At 40.7% G+C, this 24,351-nt stretch overlaps 1 pseudogene; it reads right to left on the reverse strand.

Moving 5' to 3' along the window:
• Positions 1-5,165: 5,165 nt before the first annotated feature.
• LOC129647262 (endogenous retrovirus group PABLB member 1 Env polyprotein-like) lies at positions 5,166-6,159 on the reverse strand (annotated as a pseudogene).
• Between the last annotated feature and the right edge of the window lie 18,192 nt (positions 6,160-24,351).

Here is a 24,351-nt window from a genome sequence, read left to right on the forward strand (position 1 = left end):
ACTAACATAAAATTAAGTAAATCAAGTTTTAAAAATCCCACATGTTCAGACCAAAGGGTAAAAAGGGAGAGACAGACAACATAGCTTCTTCATAAATCTTGGGTCAAAGAAGAGATGATAGGAATTAGAAAATAATAGAAGGGAAATTTTGCAAAACCTCTTCCACATTATTAAATTCAGTAGTCAATTCCAAATCTTCATTTTGTTTTCTGTTGACAGGATCACTCACCTCATTGTAGAGCTTTCTTCGCCTGTCCTTCCAACACCTCCTTCTCATCAACCCTTCTTCTCAGTCTCCTTTGCTGCTTCCTCCTCTTCTAACTTATTCCTATGGGAGCACCTCAAAAGTTGGCTGTTGAGCTAATTTCCTTCTCTCTCCTCTTGGGCATCTCACCCACTGCATGTCTTTAAATGCTACTTGTACACCTACAACTCTCACCTTGCATTTCCAGCTGGACCAATTTCCAGGTCTCACCTTCATATCTACTCCACATGGATGCCTAAGAAGCACATTGAACCTTACTGGCCACCACTTGAGTCACTGATCTTTCCCCACCTTAGTCCACTTATAGACTCCCATTTCAGTTCATAGAAAAGCTATTCTTTTTTTACCCAGGCCATAAACCTAGAACCTTTATGGATTATTCTTTTTCTCATATATTCTATACTGAATCTCCAGAAAGTCTTGTTGGCAGTTGTTTCACAATATATTCAGAATTTTATCTTTGCATTGACTGCTACTACCCTGTTCTAAGCCTCTCTCTTGACTTACCACCTATTCCTGTCTTTCTGCTTTTACTTTTCTAGCCTCTACAGTCTATTTACCATGAAAATCTAATTTTAGTACTCTTGCTCAAAATCTCCAATGGCTCTTCATTCTGCTCAAGGTAAAAGTCAAAAGCCTTGCACTATATCACAAGGCTCTAAAAACCTCCCTAATCCCATTCTACTTTTGATCTCCCTTGTTGTTGTTCAGTCACTAAATTGAGTCTGACTCTTTGTGACCCCATGGACTGCAGCACGCCAAGCTTCCCTGTCCCTCACCATCTCCCAGAATTTGCCCAAGTTCATGTCCATTGAATTGGTGATGCCATCAAACCATCTTATCCTCTGTCACCCTCTTCTTCTGCCTTCAATATTTTCCAGGGTCTTTTCCAATGAGTTGGCTGTTCACATCAGGTGGCCAAAGTGTTTGAGCTTCAGCTTCACCATCCGTCCTTACCATCAGTATTCAGAGGTGACTTCCTTTAGGATCAACTGATTTGATCTCTTACTTGTCCAAGGGATTCTCAAGGGTCTTTTCCAGCACCACAGTTCAAAAGCATCAATTCTTCATCACTCTAGCTTCTTTATGGTCTAACTCTCATATCCATACTTGACTACTGGAAAGACCTAGCCTTGACTATACAGACCTTTGTTGACAAAGTGATGTCTTTGTTTATTAATACGCTGTCTAGGTTTGTCATAGCTTTCCTTCCAAGATGCAATCGTCTTCTAATTTCATGGCTACAGTCACCATCTGCACTGATTTTAGAGCTCAAGAAGAGGAAATATGTTACTGCTTCCACTTTTTTCCCCTTCTATTTGCCATGAAGTGATAGGACCAGACGCCATGATCTTAGTTTTAATATTGAGTTTCAAGCTGGCTTTTACACTCTCCTGTTTCACTCTCTTCAGCAAAAGAGACACTGATGTATAGAACAGTCTTATGGACTCTGTGAGAGAGGGAGAGGGTGGGAAGATTTGGGAGAATGGCATTGAAACATGTAAAATATCATGTATGAAACGAGTTGCGAGTCCAGGTTCGATGAACGATACTGGATGCTTGGGGCTGGTGCACTGGGACGACCCAGAGGGATGGAATGGGGAGGGAGGAGGGAGGAGGGTTCAGGATGGGGAACACATGTATACCTGTGGCGGATTCATTTTGATATTTGGCAAAACTAATACAATTATGTAAAGTTTAGAAAAAAAAAAAAAAGAGACTCTTTATTTCTGCCATTAGAATGGTATCATCTGCATATCTGAGGTTGTTGATATTTCTCCCAGCAGACTTGACTCTAGCTTGTAACTCATCCAGCCTAGCATTTTGCATGAAGTGCTTTTCATATAAGTTAAACAAACAGGGTGACAATATACAGCTTTGTCGCACTCCTTTCTCAATATTGATCCAGGCAGTTGTTACGTAAGATTCTATCTGTTGCTTCTTGATCTGCATACAGGTTTCTCAGGAGACAGTTAAAATGGTCTGGTATTCCCATCTTTCTAAGAGTTTTCCACAGTTTGTTATGATCCACATATCTCCCTGGTTGTCCTCCAAAGTGACAGGCACAGTCTTACCTTCACAGGCCTATGTATCTTCTGTTCCCTCCTGTTGGATCCTAATCCCCTAGATTTTGCTCATCCCCATACCTCCTTCAAATCTGTGCCCAAATATCATGTGCTTGTTGAAGCTTATCCTCCTGAACCCAGAGCTCCTGTTACCCCTGCTCTACACCATTGTTTCTATCTGGTATTTAGCACCCTCTAACAGAGGACATGAATGAAGCTCCTTGGGTTGTTGTCTGCTTCCTCCTCTAAAATACAAACCCTGGGAGAGCAGAAGCTTGGATATCTCTTTCACCAGCTGTATCCTCAGCACCCAGAGCAAGACATCCAACCCATAGTAAGCACTTAAGTAATATTTGTTTAAAAGATTAATAGAGAATAATGAAAACACTATAAAAAATGAGTGGGATACAGCTGAACAGTTTATAGAATGAAATTGTCTTAAATGCTTATATTAACAATGAAGGATACTAATAAGAGATGATTCATTGGAAAAGACCCTGTTGCTGGGAAAGATGAAAGGCGGAAGGAAAAAGGAGCAGCAGAGGATGAGATAGTTAGATAGTATCATTGAGTCAGTGAACATGAATTTGAGCAAATTCCTACAGATAGTGAAGGACAAATGAGCCTGGCATACTGCAGTCCATGGGGTCATAAAGAGTTGGATACAACTTAGTGACTAAACAAAAAATACTAATAAAATAAACATCCAAATTAAAGAAATAATAAAAATAACAGATTAAACTAATGGAAAAACTGAAAAAAAGAAATGTTAACAGACCAGAGATAGATATAATGACAGTATCAAGAAAAACAAAATTGGTTCTTTGGCAATCACTGTCTAATAGTACTTTCTATGATGTGAAAGTGTCCTGTGCTGTATAATGTGGTAGCTGTTGGTTGATTAAAATGAGCAACTTAGATGTGTCTGAGTCTGACTGAAGATTTGAATTTTTTGTTTTATTTGATTTAAATTAATTTCAATAGCCGTGTGCAGTTTGTAATACTGCATTGGATGGCACAGTTCCAGGGTATTCTTATAGAGTGCTATATGTATATATATATGGAACACTGTGCCAGCTGGGAAGCCCTAAGTGTGTGTGTGTGTGTGTGTATGTATGTGTGTATGTGTGTATATATATATATATATATATATATATATATATATGGAGAAGGCAATGGCACCCCACTCCAGTACTCTTGCCTGGAAAATCCCATGGATGGAGGAGCCTGGAAGGCTGCGGTCTATGGGGTCACGAAGAGTCAGACACGACTGAGCGACTTCACTTTCACTTTTCACTTTCATGCATTGGAGAAGGAAATGGCAACCAGCTCCAGTGTTCTTGCCTGGAAAATCCCAGGGACGGGGGAGCCTGTTGGGCTGCCGACTATGGGGTCGCACAGAGTCGGACACGACTGAAGTGACTTCACTTCACTATATATATGTATATATATATATATATAGTATACATAAACATTCATATAGATGAATGTTTATGTATACTTCCCAGGTGTGCTTCCTGGGAATGTATATGTGTGTTTCCCAGGTGGCACAGTGTTTCATATGTGTATGTATGCATATATATATATATATTTATATTTATATTTATATACACACACACACAAAGGTGCTTACCAGGAGATACAGTGATAAAGAATCCACTTGCCAATTCAGGCTTGATTCCTGGGTTGGGAAGATCCCTTGAAGCAGGAAATGGAAACTCACTCCAGTATTCTTCCCTGGAAAATTCCATGGGCAGAGGATCCTGGTGGGGTACAGCCCATAGAATCTCAAAATGTCAGACATGACTGAAGTGACTTAGCACACACACACACACACACACATATATATATATATAAGAATTCTTATGAAAACAGAATGGGAGATAACTAGAGACACCCTAAATGACTGTCAGTATTTAAATATATAAATAAGGTGTGATAAATTCATAAAATATTATTTTTACAATTTATTAACTAGATTAATTCCATTGGACAATATGTAGTGCTAACACTATGCTGTTATAAGTCTGAGAAAACAGTTGTTTTAAAGATTTAAACATAATGCATCTATGAATATTTTGCTTATTATATATTCAAAAATATTCTTTTGAGTAAAAACTAAAGGCAAAATAATTAGAGTGTCATACTATGTATTTAAAATTTTTAAACTGCAAAATTAGTACTTTCTGTTTTGAAGATAGTAATATTTGCAAGAAAGCTGTTTATTGGTATTTGACAAAACTCTCTATTCACAGAAATTGCTCCCTCTGTTGTAGCCACGCATTCTGGGAAACAAACTAACTCAGAAGGACAAAGCAGATAGTGGAGTGCAGTTTATTACACTGGCGGGCCCAAGGCAGAGTCTCCTCTTAGCCAAGGACCCCAATCAGCATTTGTGAAAATCTTTTATATCCCATGTGTACGTGTCTGAACCCACCACTCCAAATTCCTTGAGACTTACATAAACCAAGGAAAATACAATCCCCATAACCCCATGATTCACGTGCTATGTGCTCATGGGCTCAAACAGTCAAACAATTAGCCAATAATCAATAAACCTGAGGTTACACTCCGATAGATACAGAAGAATTTATGGCCTGTTTGGAGGAAGGGGTGATTAGTGTATGTTTTCTCTTAGGCGATGAGTAACCTAGATATGATCTTTAAGGTTCCCCGGTCTGGAGGGGGTCTTATCCTTCTGTTGTTGTTTTCATAGGCACTAAACACAGAGTTCAGAGTCCATTGGAAAGGTGGCTGAGCATGATCAGCATGAACAGGCCTAAGATGGAGTCAGGCCCTATGAATTCCTTCTTCATTCCCCCCTCTTGATGCTCTTAACTCATATTATGAACATCATTCATAGGGATATATTGCACTGTAGCTCTCCGACCGCCAATTTGGGAGAATGACATCAACCTTTGGGTTACGGAGTTCATAATACATTGTAAAATTCAGGGTCCACAAAGCAGAACTATCAAGACAACTATAACAGTGGTAAATATAGTTTTCCACCAATTGCCCTTCACCCAAGATAGGACCAAAGTCCAGAAAAGAATGTTTTCATTTGACATTGCTTTTACCTGGTTTTTCATGTCATTTAAAGCAGTCGATACAATGCCAGATAAGTCAGGAATGTATACACAACATTCAACCTTAATTATAGCACAAGTCCCTCCTTGAGCAGCTGTGAGTATGTCCAAAGCTATTCTATTATGAATTACCGCTTTTCTCATTTGGATTTGCTCTTCATTTAAGGCTTTGATGGCTTTTGTTCTATCTAGGAGGGCCTGTTTTGTGAAATTAGTCAAGGCCTCTACTTTAATCATGATATCTGTTGTCCGTATAGAGGGTACGAATAAGGCAACAACATACTCATACCATCGAAACACGGATCTTGTCCACCTAGCATGTAAATAAGGTAGATTTACCGGGGCTATCAGGGTAGATTTACAACAAGTAGGTTAGGCTTTTGTTACACTGGCATTTATATCAAATGTAACCCCGTGACCCGAGTCTATTGACTGTAGGTCTTACACAAGAGAGTAAGGAGAGGTTATGACTGGTAAGAGAGAGGAAAGTCTATTTTTGTCATCCAATAAAAGAGCAGAGTGGTTTAAAATCTCTTTGGCAGAGTGGTGACACCCACCAAGGAAGTCCATCCACCACTGACAGAGGCATAGCCCTACATACCCAGCAGTTGGAAGTGTTGTGGAAGTCTGCGTAGGAATGTGCCCATGAGATCAAAACATTGTCCTGAGTTGAAATGGATGTTAAATTCCGAATCACGTTGATGAGGCCAAGCAGCAGGAGTTGATTGTATGGCTTCATCTTGAAGGGGCTCGTCCAAGATCTTCTTTTCCTTCTGCAGCCCACTCCAGTGTTCTTGCCTGGAGAATCCCAGGGACGGCGGAGCCTGGTAGGCTGCAGTCCATGGGGTCTCGAAGAGTCAGACATGACTGAGTGACTTCACTTTCACTTTTCACTTTCATGCTTTGGAGAAGGAAATGGCAACCCACTCCAGTATACTTGCCTGGAGAATCCCAGGGACGGGGGAGCCTGGTGGGCTGCCGTCTATGGGGTCACACAGGATCGGACATGACTGAAGCGACTTAGCAGCAGCAGCAAGGGTGGTCTTAGTCTCTCGAGGGTCAGCAGGGTCCCTCTGTGCAGTCCACTCAACGTTTTTTGGGTCTGTGTGGTATGTTCTCTTCACCCTCGTGTGATGGATCCAAGGGACAATACCTGCAACTTTAACTGCAGTAGGGGTAGTTGGAATAATATAAGGGCCCTTTCACCAAGGGGCTAGCAAATCATGTTTCCAATCTTTGACCCATATTTGGTCACCAAGTGTAAACTCATAAATCTGTTCCCCAAGTGGGAATGGCACCCTTCTTATACAAACTTAGTTACCCGACTTATTACCTTACCCAAATCCATCTGCAGTGAAATCCTATTCCCCCTTGCTGCTGCTGCTGCTGCTAAGTCGCTTCAGTCGTGTCCGACTCTGTGCGACCCCATAGACAGCAGCCCACCAGGCTTCCCGTCCCTGGGATTCTCCAGGCAAGAACACTGGAGTGGCTTGCCATTTCCTTCTCCAATATGTGAAAGTGAAAAGCGAAAGGGAAGTTGCTCAGTCGTGTTCGACTCCTAGCGACCCCATGGACTGCAGCCCACCAGGCTCCTCCATCCATGGGATTTTCCAGGCAAGAGTACTGGAGTGGCTTGCCATTGCCTTCTCTGATTCCCCCTTACCTGAGGCAAATTTGTTGACACCTGTTTTATTATGGGAGGGGGCCTCCCATACACAATTTCGTATGGAGAATAGCCTTGAGACCGTGGGGTCATCCTGAGTCTGAGCAGAGCCATTGGAAGCAAGTCCACCCAGGAGCAGTCAGTCTCTATGATCCACTTGGAGAGTCTCTTTAATGACCAGTTGGTTCATTCCACCATCTCAGAACTCTGGGCCTATATGCAGTGTGCAGTTTCCATTTGATGTTTAAAGTTTTGCTTACTTGTTGTACTAAATCAGCTACAAAAGCCGGGTCATTGTCTGAACCAATGCTGGTAGGAAGTCCAAATCTGGGAACTATTTCCCTAAGCAGGCACCGGGCTACTTCTGATGCTCTTTCAGTCCAGGTAAGAAAAGCTTCTACCCATCCTGAGAATGTACATACCATGATCAGCAGGTAACAGTAGTGTTGGCGAGGTTTCATTTCAGTGGAGTCCACTCCCAGGTGTTCAAAGGGCAGCATGCCTTTTGGCTAAATACCCAGAGGTTTTTGTCTGAATACCTGAGAGGCAGCATTAACCTGTGAGCAGGCAGCATGGCCTAGGTGGGTCGCTTGGTGTGTTTGGCTTACCAGATTGTGTGCCAGCTCCCCCAGTACCAATAATTTGCCACTTGGAAACTCCCACCATCCCGTTTCAGTCTTGATGGCCCCTTCCACTTTGGCTAACCTGACAGCCATTGTCCTTGTTTTATCAGGCTAGTGTCATCAGTATATAGGACCCAACTAGGGTCTGGACCCTTGCATCCTTCTTTAAAACAAACCCCAGATACCTTACCTCCTCCTTGAAGATCTGTGTCTTCTTCTTCGACACCCGGTAACCTGCTTCCATCAGCAGCTGGAACAGTGCTTTTGTCGCTTCCCAGTATTTTTCCTTGGTCTCAGCAGCCAGCAGCAGGTCATCCACATATTGTAGGAGCCAACATCCATACTCTTCCAGATGCAATGAGTTCAGGTCAGAAGCCAATGCTTCCCCAAAGATGGCTGGGGAGTTCTTAAACCCTTGTGGGGGAGTCCAGATGAGCTGTTGCTTGGTGCCCTGACTGGATCTTCCCATTCAAAGGCAAAGATGGGCTGTGACGCTGGGGCGAGGCGTACGCAGAAGAAGGCATCCTTGAGATCTAGGGGAAGTATAAACTTTAGTCCTCGGCGGGAGGAGGCTAAGTAAGGTATAGGGGTTTGGAACAGTGGGGTGTAAAGTCACAGTAGCCTGTTTAAATAGCCTAAAATCCTGTACCGGCCTATAGTCCTGTCTTCTTTACTTTTTGACTGGCAGGATCAGCATATTCCAAGCTGACTGGCACTCTACTAGAATGCCCGCTTGTTTCAATCTACTGATGTAGGGCAGTATGCCAACCCAGGCCTCTATTGGTAGAGGGTACTGGCACTTTCTAACCGGGATGGTGCCTGGTTTGAGTTCTATTATCACTGGGGCTTGATGTTTAGCCAGCCTGGAGGGAGGGGGAGTTGTCTTCTGCCCAGACCTCAGGGAATAATTGAGTTAGCTCTCTTTTATGCTCTTCTGGCCCACCCAGCTCCGCCTTCAGAGGCTCATGCAAACTCCACTCATCTTGGGGTGGAATTGAGAGAGAGAGCAAATAAGTCATAGTGTCCATCTGGAAGGTGGGCTTCTCCTCAGGGGAGAAAGTCACTTGTGCTCCTAGTTTGGAGAGCAAGTCTCTTCCCAACAGGGGTACTGGGCACTCAGGAATGTAGAGGAATTCATGAATCACTTGGTGCCCCCCATCTGACATTTTCTGGGCTGGCAAAACGATTTAATCATGTCTTCTCCCAATACCCCCATTACAGCGGTAGTCTTTTTGGACAGTGATGCCACAGGTTTTGTTACTAGCAACAGTTCTGCTCCTGTATCCACCATGAAGTGAATGTTTTGGTCCCCCACTTTTAAGGTTACCATGGGCTCTCGGGGACCTGATATCTCTGAACCCTGGCAGCCCTATTTAATTTCCAAGTCAGCAAGCCCCACAACTGTGGGAGCTTCCTCTTCCTTCCTTGCCTTAGGGCATTCATTCTTCCACTGGCCAAAAGCTGGGCACCGGGCACACTGGTTTGTCTGTAACGGGGCCTGGGGCCTCCGCTTGGACCGGATGAAGGACTTTCCTGTCCCTGGGGCAGAGGAGGTTTTTCGGAGGGCCCGAGATAGACTTTCCCAGAGCAGCAGCTAGCATTGCAAATCTCTTGTCTGTTCTCTTTCCTTCCCTCCGGCTCTCTGGCAGAGCGCAGGCTCTGCTTAATTCCAATGTCTCCCTCTCCTTCTTGTCAGTACTCACCGGTAGAGACGGGTATAGTTTGGGCGGTTCGCTGGAGCTGGATCCTGGAAGTGCTGGCCAGAGGCTTCTGTCACCGGGATCGGAGCCTGCGAGGTGGCGGCTCTACGACCTCAGGGAGAGCTGGCAGAGGAGCAGCGGCTGCTGCAGGACTTCACCTGGCCCTGGATTGGGCATTAAGGCAGCCTCCGATCCTGGTGGAGCACTGAGGCAGGAGCGTCATTATCCAGTATGGAGGAGGGGTCAGGTCGACCCGTTCAAATTCTGTAGAATTTCCTTTTTTTATCATCAGTCAATTTTTTATGCCATTAATATTTTTTCCCTTTCCCTTCTAGATACAGAACCTTGTCCAAGTAGGAGGGTCTTGAGCTAACCCTAGCCATGAATCAATATATGGATATTGATCCGGGTGTCCCGGCTCTCTTACTGTATAGACTGCTTCCACTATTTTTAACTTCATGGTGTTCTCTGGTGGCCATCCTACTCCCATAGGGGGCCATTCTACCTCACAGAGTATGTGGAGGTGGTTAGGCTTCATCTTCACCCCATAGTCTCCTCCTAATCCCTTCTTAAAAATTTTAATCATGCACTCCAATACAGTTGCCTTAGATTTACTTTCTCCCATCTTGCTTACCTTCTCAGACCTTCTTCTAATTTTCCTTTTCGTTCTGTCTACGAAATTCTCAGTACCCTATGTACTTCTGATATTTCCACTCAATGACACTTAAATTGCCATTCTGCCTCCTTCCTAATTGGGGTGAGAAGAGCCTTACTTGCCAGATTCCAGAGGGAGGAGGGGAATCGGCCTGCCTTCACCTGCCGGTCAGCATAGCCGAACCAGAACACCACGTGGTCCAAGACTGTTTCTCCCTTAAAGTCCATTCTGCCTTGGTGGGCTTGATCAGGTGCGAATGAAAACACAGATGGGTTAAATATACCATGTCCCAGGCCATCTCCAGGAAAGCCAATTCATATTCTCTTATGTATCCCCTTCCTTCGAGCCTAACAATTCCGAGGGGGTCAAGAATTTCACAGCAGACGGGGGACACCTCCTGGGGGAGGGCAGAATACAAGCATACAAGGACCAGTTTCCTATCCTAAAAATCCTCTGGCCATCGCTGATAATAATTTTCCCTGAGACGGTGTGAACACACCTCCTAAATGACCTTCACAAATTTCCTTCTTAAACCGTAGCACGCTCGTTGACCTGTATACCAAGCAATCGCTGCTGTCTGCCTATTCCAGTCCCCTGTGGGTCTGTGCCCCTTCTAGTCCCTCCCAGGGGGGTGATCAGGCCCCCTCTTCCACACTGCCGGGTGGATTCCTCCTCACCTGAGCACTCAGTTCCTTTGCTGCCATTCACTACCTGCCAAAGCGAAGAAACCGGGCTTTGAAAGGCTGAATTCTTCCAGAGAGGTGAGGCGCCTTCCCCTCTCTAGGAGATTCAAGCCACAAAGCCTCAGAATGGCCTCAAAAGAGACCTGTCTCCTCAAAGTGAGGAGTTTCCCAGCCAATGCACCAAATGTTGTAGCCACGCATTCCGGGAAACAAACTCACTCAGAAGGACAATGCAGATAGTGGAGTGCAGTTTATTATACTGGCGGGCCCAAGGCAGAGTCTCCTCTTAGTCAAGGACCCCAATCAGCATTTGTGAAAATCTTTTATATCCCATGTGTACGTGTCTGAACCCACCACTCCAAATTCCTTGAGACTTACATAAACCAAAGAAAATACAATCCCAATAATCCCATGATTCACGTGCTATGTGCTCATGGGCTCAAACAAACAATTAGCCAATAATCAATAAACCTGAGGTTACACTCCGATAGATACAGAAGAATTTATGGCCTGTTTGGAGGAAGGGGTGATTAGTGTATGTTTTCTCTTAGGCGATGAGTAACCTAGATATGATCTTTAAGGTTCCCCGGTCTGGAGGGGGTCTTATCCTTCTGTTGTTGTTTTCATAGGCACTAAACACAGAGTTCAGAGTCCATTGGAAAGGTGGCTGAGCATGATCAGCATGAACAGGCCTAAGATGGAGTCAGGCCCTATGAATTCCTTCTTCACTGTGATGGAGGTCAAGAATGGCCTTGAGGTGGGATAAGCAGGGCCCTTGCATTATTTCATTTCTTAAAAATCTGAAGCTAATGGGCAACATATTAAAACTTGCCAAAGTTGGTGGTGGGTAAGCTGTGTTCATTATATCGTTCTCTACAACTTCTCACACAATTGCAACACTTCATAATAAAAAAGAGAAAACAATGAAGAGAAGGAACATGAATATAAACTCTAAGGACTCTGATGCTGTTTCCAAAACTTCTAATGAGATCCTCCCCATGAGGGTCAGCAAGGCCCCTGCTGTGGAGATACACCAGATGCAGCCCGTGGAAAACACAGCTTACTTAGTTTCCTTCTGAGCCAAATCCTTTGGAGGTTTAGGAGGGGGCATGAGCAAGTGGCAGGGCAAGGCTGGATGGGCTGGACACCTCCTGGATCTCCACCCGTGGTGGTTTTTTGGAAGACCACAGGGAGACTTCATGTCACCTGGCAGAATTTCACATGGCAGTTAACAACTTGTCCAGGCCTGATACCAACATAGGGGGAATCACCTCCATCGTAAGTGGCTTGACACCCTTAACCTAGGATAGACTTGAACCCAATACAGCAACACCCAACCCAAGCTGTTTCCTTTATGAAATAATTTTCTGTCCTGTAGGCCTCTTCTTTCCTCAAAGTCTCCAAAGTGTCTGTTCTAGCTCCATTTGTCAAAGGCACCTTGTCCACTACCCATCCCACTGTGGGGACTATGGCAAAGCCAGCTCAAAGCCACATCCCTTGCTGTGACAGGGCTCACCCCACCATCTGCTTGTCCCTTTGGTTTAGAGTTCCTCAGTCTTGTTTTCTCTGGACAGTAGACATGCCTCTGAATGAGAGAAAGCCGTGTGGATGGACATCCGAGTGTCATCTGGCAGTGATGGAGTTGCTGAGGAGGGCTGTTCTCACACTGAATGGTAGGTTGGATCAACCCACCGAGCCACAGGAAGGAGCAAAGCTTCAGGACTCCCTTCCTGGGCAGTACCTGTGTTTCCATTTGGGTGGAGCCAAATGAAGGTTCTCACAGGTAGCCAATTTCCAGGAGATAAGAAAAAGAAACTGAACCACACATGCTCCATTCCTGCTGCAAAGTTTATCAGTCAGCTAATTCACTTCTTTCATTGCAGAGAGAGAGGTGAACTCCTAACTCAGTGCAGGTCCTTATGCAGGGAGGGAGCAGTTAAGAGTTTTCCTCCAAGAGATCTCATGAAACTGTTAAGAGGAAAAATGAGATGGTGAATGTAATGAACTTGGAATGGTGACTAGTACACAGTAAAAATTCAATAGTGACAGGATTGTTGTCATTGTTGTCATTGTTGTTATTGTGTACTATGACCAGGACAAAAAAGTGAAAGCGAAAGTAGCATCTTCCCAACCCGGGAGGCACAGGTCTCCCACATTGCAGGTGAAGCCCATGTGAAATAAGCCAATCACAAAAGCACAAATATTATGTAAGGCACCTAGTTAAATTCTGTACCCATTAAGCATGCCCCATTTTCCCCTCAACCTAGCCAGACCCTGGCAACAACTATTCTACTTTCTGTCTCTATGAATTTGACTAATCTAGATAGTCAGATGACACCACCCTTATGGCAGACAGTGAAGAGGAACTAAAAAGCCTCTTGATGAAGGTGAAAGAGGAGAGTGAAAAAGTTGGCTTAAAACTCAACATTCAGAAAACGAAGATCATGGCATCCGGTCCCATCACTTCATGGGAAATAGATGGGGAAACAGTGGAAACAGTGTCAGACTTTATTTTCTTGGGCTCACTGCAGATGGTGACTGCAGCCATGAAATTAAAAGACTCTTACTCCTTGGAAGAAAAGTTATGACCAACCTAGATGGCATATTGAAAAGCAGAGACATTACTTTGCCAACAAATGTCCATCTAGTCAAGGCCATGGTTTTTCCAGTGGTCATGTATGGATGTGAGAGTTGGACTGTGAAGAGGGCTGAGCGCCAAAGAATTGATGCTTTTGAACTGTGGTGTTGGAGAAGACTCTTGAGAGTCCCTTGGACTGCAAAGAGATCCAACCAGTCCATTCTGAAGGAGATCAGCCCTGGGATTTCTTTGGAAGGAATGATGCTAAAGCTGAAACTCCAGCACTTTGGCCACCTCATGCGAAGTGTTGACTCATTGGAAAAGACTCTGATGCTGGGAGGGATTGGGGGCAAGAGGAGAAGGGGACGACAGAGGATGAGATGGCTGGATGGTATCACTGACTCAACGGACGTGAGTCTGAGTGAACTCCAGGTGTTGGTGATGGACAGGGAGGCCTGGCATGCTGCGATTCATGGGGTCATAATGAGTCGGACATGACTGAGCGACTGAACTGAACTGTCACATGTTTATTGCTTATCTGTTCATCTATTAATGGACATTTGGGTTACTTCCACCTATTTGTTATTGTGAATAATATTCCTATGAACCAGGGTGTACAAATATCTTTCCTTTTACTTCTTTTGTATTATACATAGATGCAGAAGTAAAATTCCAGTAATTCCATGGTAATTCTAGGTTTAAATTTTGGAGAATTACCATACCATTCACCATAATGTCTACACAATTTTATATTCTTACCAGGAATTCACTAGTGTTGCAGTTTCTTTATATCCTCTCTTGCTATTTTTGTTTGTTTGTTTTAATCTTTGTAGTAATCACCCTTAATGGGTATGAAATCATATTGAATTCTGATTTTGAAGATTTTAAACACTTTGAAGTGTATAAATCAGCATCATTCACAATGTACATTCAGTACATTCAAAATGTGGTGCAATCTTTACCACTATTTAGTTCCAAAATATTTTATCATGTGAAAAGGAAACTCAGTACCCATTAGCATCACTCTCAATTCACTTTACAACCACTGATCTGTTATCTATCCTTATGAATCTGCCTATTCTGGGTAATTTATAAAATGGAACCACAGAATATGCAACTTTTCTGTCTGGTTTCTTTTATTTAGAATAATGTTTTTAAGATTCATTCATGTATAGCATGTGTAAATACCTTTAGGATAGACTGGTTAGATCTCCTTGCAGTCCAAGGGACTCTCAAGAGTCTTCTCCAGCATCACAGTTCAAAAGCATGAATTCTTTGGCACTCAGCTTTCTTTACAGTCCAACTCTCACATCTATACATGACTACTAGAAAAACCATAGCTTTGACTAGATGGACCTTTGTTGGGAAACCAATGTCTCTGCTTTTTAATATGCTGTTTAGGTTAGTCATAGCTTTTCTTCCAAGGAGCAAGCATCTTTTAATTTCATGGCTGTAGTCACCATCTGCAGTGATTTAAAGCCCAAGAAAAAAGAAAAGGAAGTCTCTTACTGTTTCCGTTGTTTCCCCATATATTTGCCATTAAGTGATGGGGCCAGATGCCATGATCTTAGTTTTAATATTGAGTTTCAAGCCGGCTTTTACACACTCCTCTTTCACCCTCATCAAGAGACTGTTTATTTCTGCCATAAGAGTGGTGTCATCTGCATATATGAGATTGTTAATATTTCTCCCAGCAAACTTGATTCCAGCTTGTAACTCATCCAGTCATTTCACATGGTGTACTCTGCATATAAGTTATATAAGCAAGGTGAAAAATACAGCCTTGATGTACTTCTTTCCCAACTTGGAACCAGTCTATTGTTCCATGTCTGGTTCTAACTGTTGCTTCCTGACCTGCATACAGATTTCTCAGGAGGCAGGTCAGGTGATCTGGTATTCCCATCTCTTTAAAAATTTTCCTTAGAGAGTTTTTCTAAGAAATGTTTTCAAAGTCCAGACATTTGCAACATATATAAGTACCTTATTCAATTTTATTGTTAAAAGGTTATAACTATATGGATATACCCCCATTTTATTTACTCATTCATGAGTTGACAGGCATTTGAGTTTTTTTTTTTTTCCAATTTTGGGATATTATGAAGAATGTTCTGTACAAGTGTGTAGACACATGCTTTCATTTCTATTGAATATATATCTAGGGGTGGAATTTCTGGTTCATTTGGTAAATCTACATTTAGCACTTATTAATAGCTGCACCATTTGAATCCTATCAGCAACACATATGAGGATTCATATTTTGATCTTTGCCAACACTTGGTATTTTATGCCGTTATGTATTTTAGCCATCTTAGTGAATGTGCAATGATATCTCATTGTTGCAAAAAAAGTGAGATGAGAGAGGAAGATCATGTCCAGTTATTGGGTGAGTCCCTGAGATAGGCTGGCTTCAAGCAGGAAAGAATTCAAGAATAAACTGAAAACAACTTTACTTAGAAAGAATACACACTCCTTAGAATCTCAGAAGACTGACAGGTAGTCCCAGGGCATGGGGTCATCTTGGAAAGTGAGAGCACCCCCCAAATATGGGGTGGTTAATTTTTATGGGCTGGGAAGTTTCATAGGCTAATGAATGGGAGGATTATTCCAACTATTTGGGGAAGGGTTGGAAGTTCCAGGTATTGGACTACAGCCCACATTTGGCCTTTCCTGGTCAGACTTAGAACTGTCAAGGTGACTATGGGTGTGTTGCTTAGCTAATGAATTACAGTGAAAATATGAGAGGCTCAAGGTCTGCTGGAAGTCGAATATTCTGCCATCTTAGGCCTTGGTCATTCTATCCAGTCTATGTCCTATCCTGTTCTCAATGATTATATCATTCTTTTAACTATATCATTCATAGTTTTTCTCCTTCTCCTTCCTTCTTATCTCTTAATGACTAATGAGAGTAACCACCTTTTCATATCCTTATTGGCCATCTCTGTGTCTTCTTTCTAAATTTGCTGACACATTGAATGCAGCACTTTCACAGCATCATCTTTTAGGATTTGAAATAGCTTAACTGGAATTCCATCACCTCCACTAGCTTTTTTCATAGTGATGCTTCCTAAGGCCTACTTGACTTCACAGTCCAGGATGTCTGGCTCTAGGTGAGTGATCACACCATCGTGGTTATCTGGGTCATGAAGATTTTTTTTTGTACAGTTCTTCTGTGTATTCTTGCCACCTCTTCTTAATATCTTCTGCTTCTGTTAGGTCCATACCATTTCTGTCCTTAATTGTGCCCATTTTTGCATGAAATGTTCCCTTGATATCTCTAATTTTCTTGAAGAGATCTCTAATCTTTCCCATTCTATTATTTTCCTCTATATCTTTGCATTGATCACTGAGGAAGGCTTTCTTATGTCTCCTTGCTATTCTTCGGAACTCTGCATTCAAATGGGTATATCTTTCCTTTACTCCTTTGCTTTTCACTTCTCTTCTTTTCACTTTGTTGTGAAAAGTGGTTGTCACAAAGACAACCACTTTGCCTTTTTAAATTTCTTTTTCTTGGGGATGATCTTGGTCCCTGCCTCCTGCACAATGTCAAGAACGTCCATCCATGGTTCTTCAGGCACTCTGTCTATCAGATATAATCCTTTGAATATATTCCTTACTTCCACTGTATAATCATAAGGGATTTGATTTAGGTCATACTTGAATGGCCTAGTGTTTTTCCCTACTTTCTTCAACTTAAGTCTGAATATGGCAATGAGGAGTTCATAATCTGAGCCACAGTCAGCTCCCACGTCTTGTTTTTGCTTGTTCAGCAGTGGCCAGAGGACTGGAAAAGGTCAGTTTTCATTCCAATCTCAAAGGAAGGGAATGCCAAAGAATGCTCAAACTACTGCACAATTGTACTCATTTCATGCTAGCAAAGTAACGCTCAAAATTCTCCAATCCAGGCTTCAGCAGTACGTAAACTGTGAACTTAAAGATGTTCAAGTTGGATTTAGAAAAGGCAGAGGAACCAGAGATCAAATTGGTTGAGGTCTGATTGGATCATCAGTTGGATCATCAAAAAAGTAAGAGAGTCCCAGAAAAACATCGACTTCTGCTTTATTGATTATGCCAAAGCCTTTGATTGTGTGAATCACAACAAACTGGGAAATTCTTCAAGAGATGGGACTACCAGACCACCTTATCTGCCTCTTGAGAAATCTGCATGCAAGTCAGGAAGCAACAGTTAGAACTGGACATGGAACAACAGACTGGTTCCAAATCGAGAAAGGAGTACATCAAGGCTGTATATTGTCACCCTGCTTATTCAACTTATATGCAGAGTACATCATGAGAAACACTGGGCAAGATAAAGTACAAGCTGGAATCAAGATTGCCGGGAGAAATATCAATAACCTCAGATATTCAGATGACACCACCCTTATGGCAGAAAGTGAAGAAGAACTAAAGAGCCTCTTGATGAAAGTGAAAGAGGAGAGTGAAAAAGTTGACTTAAAACTCAACATTCAGAAAACTGAGATCATGGCACCTGGTCCAGTCACTTCATGGGAAATAGATGGGGAAACAGTGGAAACAGTGACAGACTTTATTTTCTTGGGTTCCAAAATCACTGCAGATAATGACTGCAGTCATGAAATTAAAAGATGCTTGTTCCTTGGAAGAAAAGTTATGACCAACCTAGACAGCATATTAAAAAGCAGAGACATTACTTTGCCAACAAAGGTCCATCTAGTCAGAGCTATAGTTTTTCCAGTAGTCATGTATGGATATGAGAATTGAACTATAAAGAAAGCTTAGCACCAAAGAATTGATCTTTTTAAACTATGGTGTTGGAGAAGACTCTTGAGAGTCCCTTGGACTGCAAGGAGATCCAACCAATCCATCCTAAAGGAAATAAGTCCTGAATATTCATTGGAAGAACTGATGCTGCAGCTGAAACACCAGTACTTTTTCCACCTGATGCAAAGAACTGACTCATTGGAAAAGACCTGGTGTGCTGCAGTTCTGAGGGTTGCAAATAGTTGGACACGACTGAGCGATTGAACTGAACTGAACTGAACTGTTTCTTCACTAGAGAAATGTTGATTGACCTTTGCCAACTGGCCAATTGCCAATTGGCTTTGGCCAATAATTATTGAGTCATCTATTTTACTATTGAGTTGCGAATTTTCTTTATATACTGTTGGTAAAAGTCTTTGTCAAATACTTCTCTTATTCTATTGGTTGTTTTTAACTTCCTTTGGTGGTATAATTTGCAGCATTTTTTTTTTTTTAATTTGTACAGAGTCCAAAATTTTAGATAGCCCCAAGACAAGTTAGAAAAGAAATACACAATAATTTATGGATAACGTTTTCATGATTTCCTCTGATTTTATAGGAGGAACTGAGAACTGGGCTGCTGCTGCTCAAGACCAAGACCACCGTGGCTATACTGTGAGAGACTGAGGCAAGGGTGAGTAAAAACACACAGTATTGAACATAGCTTTTTTATCGGGTGTCTGCTTAGTTGCTGTATGCCTTTCATTGTTTACCAAAGACCCTATAAAGTTGACCTAGATGGCTTTTTGTCTAAGAAGGAGAACTTGGAGCTTTCTAGCTCACCATTTTGATGAAGTCTTAGTCCTCCAATTTTGATATCCTTTTTTTCAAAATTGTTTTGACTATTAGATACCCCTTGACTTTTCCATATAAATTTCAGAATCATTGTGTCTATTTCTGCAAAAAAAACAAAAACAAAAAAACAAAAAACAAACAAACAAAACCCGAAACAGCTAGTTTTTCAAAAAAGAAATACTGTAATTTTGAAAAAAAAAAAAGAAAAAATTGCTCTCTGAACAATTTCAAATCTTATTTAGATCTTTAACTTCTTTCAGTGATATTTTAGACTTTTGAAAGTATTAGCCTTGTGCTTCTTTGATAAATTTATCCCTAAGTGTTTTATTCCTTTTGATTCTATTATAAATGGAATTGTTTCCTTCATTTCATTTTTGGATTGTTCATTGTTAGTGTATAGAAGTACAACAAAATATTTATTAATTGCTGAACTCGTTGGACTTATTTTCTTTCTGAACTCATTTCTAGTAGTGATTTAGTGCACTATTTAGAATTTTTTGTATACAAGATCATGCCATATAAAAATATAGATACTTTTGTTTCTTCCTTTCAAATCTGGATACATATTATTTGCCCATAGCTGACTGGAACTGTTGAATAGTGGCAAGAGTGGACATCCTCCTTTTATTCCTGATCTTTAGTCTTTCATCATTAAGTATGATGTAGCTCTGGTAAGATGCTAAATTGCTTCAGTCATGTCCATCTCTTTGAGACTCTATGGACTGTAGTCTGCCAGGCTTCTCTGTTCATGGGATTCTCCAGGAAAGAATACTGGAGAGGGTTGCCATGCCCTCCTCCATGAGATCTTCCCAACCCAGGTTTCAAATTCATGTCTCTTACATATCCTGTATTGTCAGGCACTTTGTCTTTACCACTAGCGCCGTGTGGGAAACCCTGATGTAGCTCTGAGATTTTCATATATCTTTCTTGTCATGTAGAGAAAGTTAATTTTTATGATTGCTGATTTTCTTTTTCATGAATGGGTGTTAGATTTTTTTTTTCAATTGTGTTTCATAGATGTATTGAGATAATTATGGTTTTTTTGTGTTTATTCTATATTTATAGATATAGGGTTATATAGAGAGAAGAATTTATAGATACAGGCTATTACATTAATTGATTTTTAGATTTTAAACACACTTTGCATTCTTGGTATATTCCATTTGGTAATAGTGTAAGACCTTTTTTTAATATGTTGCTGGAATTGCTTTACTAGTATTACACTGAGGATATTTGCATCAAAATTCATAAGGGTGTTGGTCTGTAGCATTTTTTATTGATATATTTTTCTCTGGTTTTGATATTGGGGTTATACATTGGTTTTAATATTGGTATTAATACAATTAAATGGAAAGTATTCAGTCTTCTTCCATGTCTTGGAACGTGTTGTAAAGGATTGTGCTAATTATTCTTTAAATGACCAATATCAATAATGTGTGTGCCTGGGATTTTCTTTGTGTGGATATTTTTAATTAATTGCTAATAAGTTTCTTTCCTTTTTCAAGGTTATTCAGATTTTCTATTTCTTCTTAAGTTTATTTTGTCATTATTGTCAAATATATTACATTTTACAGGTACAATAATCATTGCTTTCTAAATCAGTAAGAGAAAAATGAAGAAGAAATATGCAATGATATTGTTTTTTAATAATTATATTTGCTAATATTCCTTGTTTTGTTATTTAAATTAAAATGACTCTCTGGGTTACCTATTTCTTTCTGAACAGTATTTATTATTTCTGAGAGGTACATCTTCTAGAAATGTCTTCTTTCGGTTTTTCCCTATTTGGGAAAATTTTTATTTTGCTTCAATTTCTCAGAAATAATTTTAGTACATATGATTCTTGGCTGTCAGCCACCCTCTCCCCCAACTTTAAATATGTCATCCCATTGCTTTTGGTCCTCCATTGTTTCTGATAAATCAACCAAATTGCTATTTGATTTCCCCTGTATATTACAAGTCGAGGTTTTCTTGTTACTTTGAAGATTTTTTTCTCTTTGTTTTTCTCCTGCAGTATTTTGCTATGATGTTTCTGGGTGTATATTTTATTTTATTCTACTTCAAATTGATTACACTTATTGAATGTGTAGTTTAATGTTTATTACAAATATAATTTCTAAACTATTATTTCTGAGTTTTTTTTTTTTTTTTTCCCTGTTCTTATTTCCCTCTCTTTTTTGTTCTGGTTCTTCCCTTATGTTAGTGCACTAACCAAACATTCCCTGTTTCTCTTGTACTCTGTTTTCTTTCTTCCTCCTCTTTATTATTTCAGTTACACTATCTCGGTTGATATGTGTTCAACTGTGCTGACTCTTTCTTAATGCTAGATCATATTTACTCTAGAGCCCCTCCAGTACATTTTTCATTTTGATTATCATACTTTTCAACTCCAGTATTTTAATTTTTCAGTTTTTTCTATCCTTTAATTTATATTCTCTATTTGATGAGACATTGTTATTATATCTTAATATTCTTTAAGAATTGTTTCATTTGGTTCTTATAATATATTAAACTTTTAGCTTGAGTATAATGTAGTTTGCTGATATCTGAAAATATCAGATTCCTCTTAATACCAACATATTTATTATTTTTTGACACTGACTTTAGGGTTGAACTTCCCCATGCTCTGGTCCAAGTAAATTCAATTTCTTTGGGAAGTGTTACTGAGCTCTTTGTTCTTATTGTCTCTCTCTCCCACTGTGAAAATCCTCTGTGCCACTGTTACAGAAATAGGGATAATGGCCCATTTCTATAAAAATAACATATCTTTTTACCATCAGGGAAGTAAGCAGGGGAAATAACCTCTGATCTTCTCAGCCTGCTATTTTCAACATAGAAACTCCACCCTATGAGAGAGATGGGGCATGAGATATTGGTGCCCAGTATACTTATTTGGGTTAGAGCTTTCAACTTCCAACTGGGTGGTTGGTAGATTAAGAGATTCTCAGATCTCTTGGAAACTCTTGCTTGGTATAAAGCTTCTCTAACATAGAACAATGTGGATGAGAGATTCTGGTGGTCTACTTCTCTAAGGAAGATACTATAGTCCTAGACTTGAAATTGGATGAGAGGAAGCCCTGTGTTCTTGGTTGAACCCTCCTGAGATAGAACTTCCATCACATTGAACCAGTGGGGTTGGAGTGTGTCATGGCTTAGATGTCACACCCTTATTTGCTTAATAAAATTTAGTAGATGTTCTTGAATAAATGTTCCCCAATTTCCCATATGTCCTTAGGGCAACTTCCACAGTCTTTAAATGTTTTCTAAAATAATTATCACCACTTACTTATGGTAAGTACACAGAACTACTCATACTACCACTCAGGAAGTCACTTACACAATTATAGATAATTTTTACTTCTTACTAATACTTTAAAAATAAATTCTAACTTTTCTACAGTAAGCAGAATTTCTCTTTTGAAAGAAAATCCCAATTAGCAACATAAACATTAAAATCTAGGCATTTTCTGTGGAGGGAGTCCACAAGGACAAACATAGAGTCTATAACCAATTCATTAGAAGGATATCTGTGCATTTAACCTGAGCTGTAGGAAGGGCTTGGTCTCTTTTGAGGAGAAAAAGAATTTCATCACTTGCAACAGCATGAAAAAGTCTGGTCAGAATGTAACTATGGCTACCATAAAATGGTTAAGAGGTCTGATGCATTGAAATTCTTATATCATGTGAATCTAGATCTTGATGGGATATAATTTAAATATAACCTACACCAATTTACTCATTTTATAGGTGAAAATTCTATGTAGTCATAGTGAGAATGGCTGGGATCAGGCCTCCAGATTCCCAGGTCTGGGTGTTTCCAATGGGAATAACATTTGACCTACTATTAGCTTGATCCCTGAAATGCATATGATTCTCTGACAAAGCATATAAATTCTGGCAAAGATTTGCAATTTTTAAGTCTAGATTCTGGCACCTACTAGTTGAGTTATTAACTAGGTGAGCCACTCCTCTGAGTTGGAGAAAATACTCCATTTTCAGTATCTAAGGCTCAAATAGAAAATTGTAATAGAAAATAACTTTATAAACTCCAAAATACTTATCAATTCCAGGATTTCTAGCCACAAACAACAGAGCTTGGGCTAACTAGCTTAGAAAAGTGCTGATCGAATAAGACTGCACAGTGTAAAGGATGAGTGGGAAGGCTGGAAAATCACACCTAGCAAACAGGGGGCACAGATGGAGGCAGGGCCAACCAGGAGCAGATGCTGTCACAATCTGGAGACCATCCAGCTGAGGATCATACTCCTGACCCCAACCAGATCCTCACTGCTACATCTTGTTCTCCTCATCACCCTACTTATCATTATTGCTACCTCACCTGAATTCTGATCTTCCTCAAGATTTCAACCATCCAAACCTGTCTTTGGGTGAGTGATGGGGCAGCAGCATCCAGTATCTCCAACTCCCACGGTGGGAATGCAGTCTAGATGCTGAGCAGCTGATTGACAAAGATCCACTGTAAACATTATATATTTTGTGCATAAAAAAATGCACAAAATGCTACTATGATCCATGTGATCTCCCCTCATTCTTGAGAAGCAGTCCAGGAACTTCCAACCTGGCTTGTGATGCAAAAACTTTGAGGCCACAGAGACTGAGTGTCTTGCCCATGCCACACAGCCAGGGACTCATGGAACAAAACCGGGAGGACAATGACCCTGGCATTTTCATACAAACACAACACACCGCCCTCTCTTCGATTCTCAAATCCATTTAAATCCATATATTCTCTGAGTTGGATGAGGAAATGCATGTTGTGTATTGTGCAGACATTATATTTCACAGTTTTTTACTAACCCTGCACATAAAGACATGCATTTTTACAGTTCTGTAAGTGTCATAATTTTGCTGAGTTTTCTAGTGTCTTCATTGCTATAAGACAGTGAAACAGATGACTAATTTATTGAGACAAATCATACCCCAAGAAAACCAGGAGGGGAATGAAGAGGGGGTTGCTGAACCTCTTCAATCTTAGGAACCAAATATTTATCATTCTATTAAGATTTTACTTAGTGGCTCTTAGGAATCCAGCATAAGGATTCACCATCTGAGGTGGAGACAGAGACAGAAAATATGACCCTTGTATAGAAGCTCAGTTTTGGGGAAAATACAATTTAAATGGGAAAAAATGCACAAATAATTTGTGATTATTGGGGATCCACAGCTAAGAAGGTGAAAAAAGAAAACTTAATTTTAAAAATCAGTTTCTCTTAAACTTACTCAAAATTGGAAAAGGTGTACAACAAGGCTGCATATTGTCATCCTACTTATTTAACTTCTATGCAGAGTACATGATGCAAAATACTGGACTGGATGAATCACAAGGTGGAAAAAAGATTTCCAGGAGAAATATCAACAACCTCAGATATGCAAATGATACCATTCTAATGGCAGAAAATGTAGAGAAATTAAAGAGCCTCTTGGTGAGGGTAAAAGA

Source organism: Bubalus kerabau, chromosome 3 (assembly GCF_029407905.1).
Source record: "Bubalus kerabau isolate K-KA32 ecotype Philippines breed swamp buffalo chromosome 3, PCC_UOA_SB_1v2, whole genome shotgun sequence".
Taxonomy (NCBI): domain Eukaryota; kingdom Metazoa; phylum Chordata; class Mammalia; order Artiodactyla; family Bovidae; genus Bubalus; species Bubalus kerabau.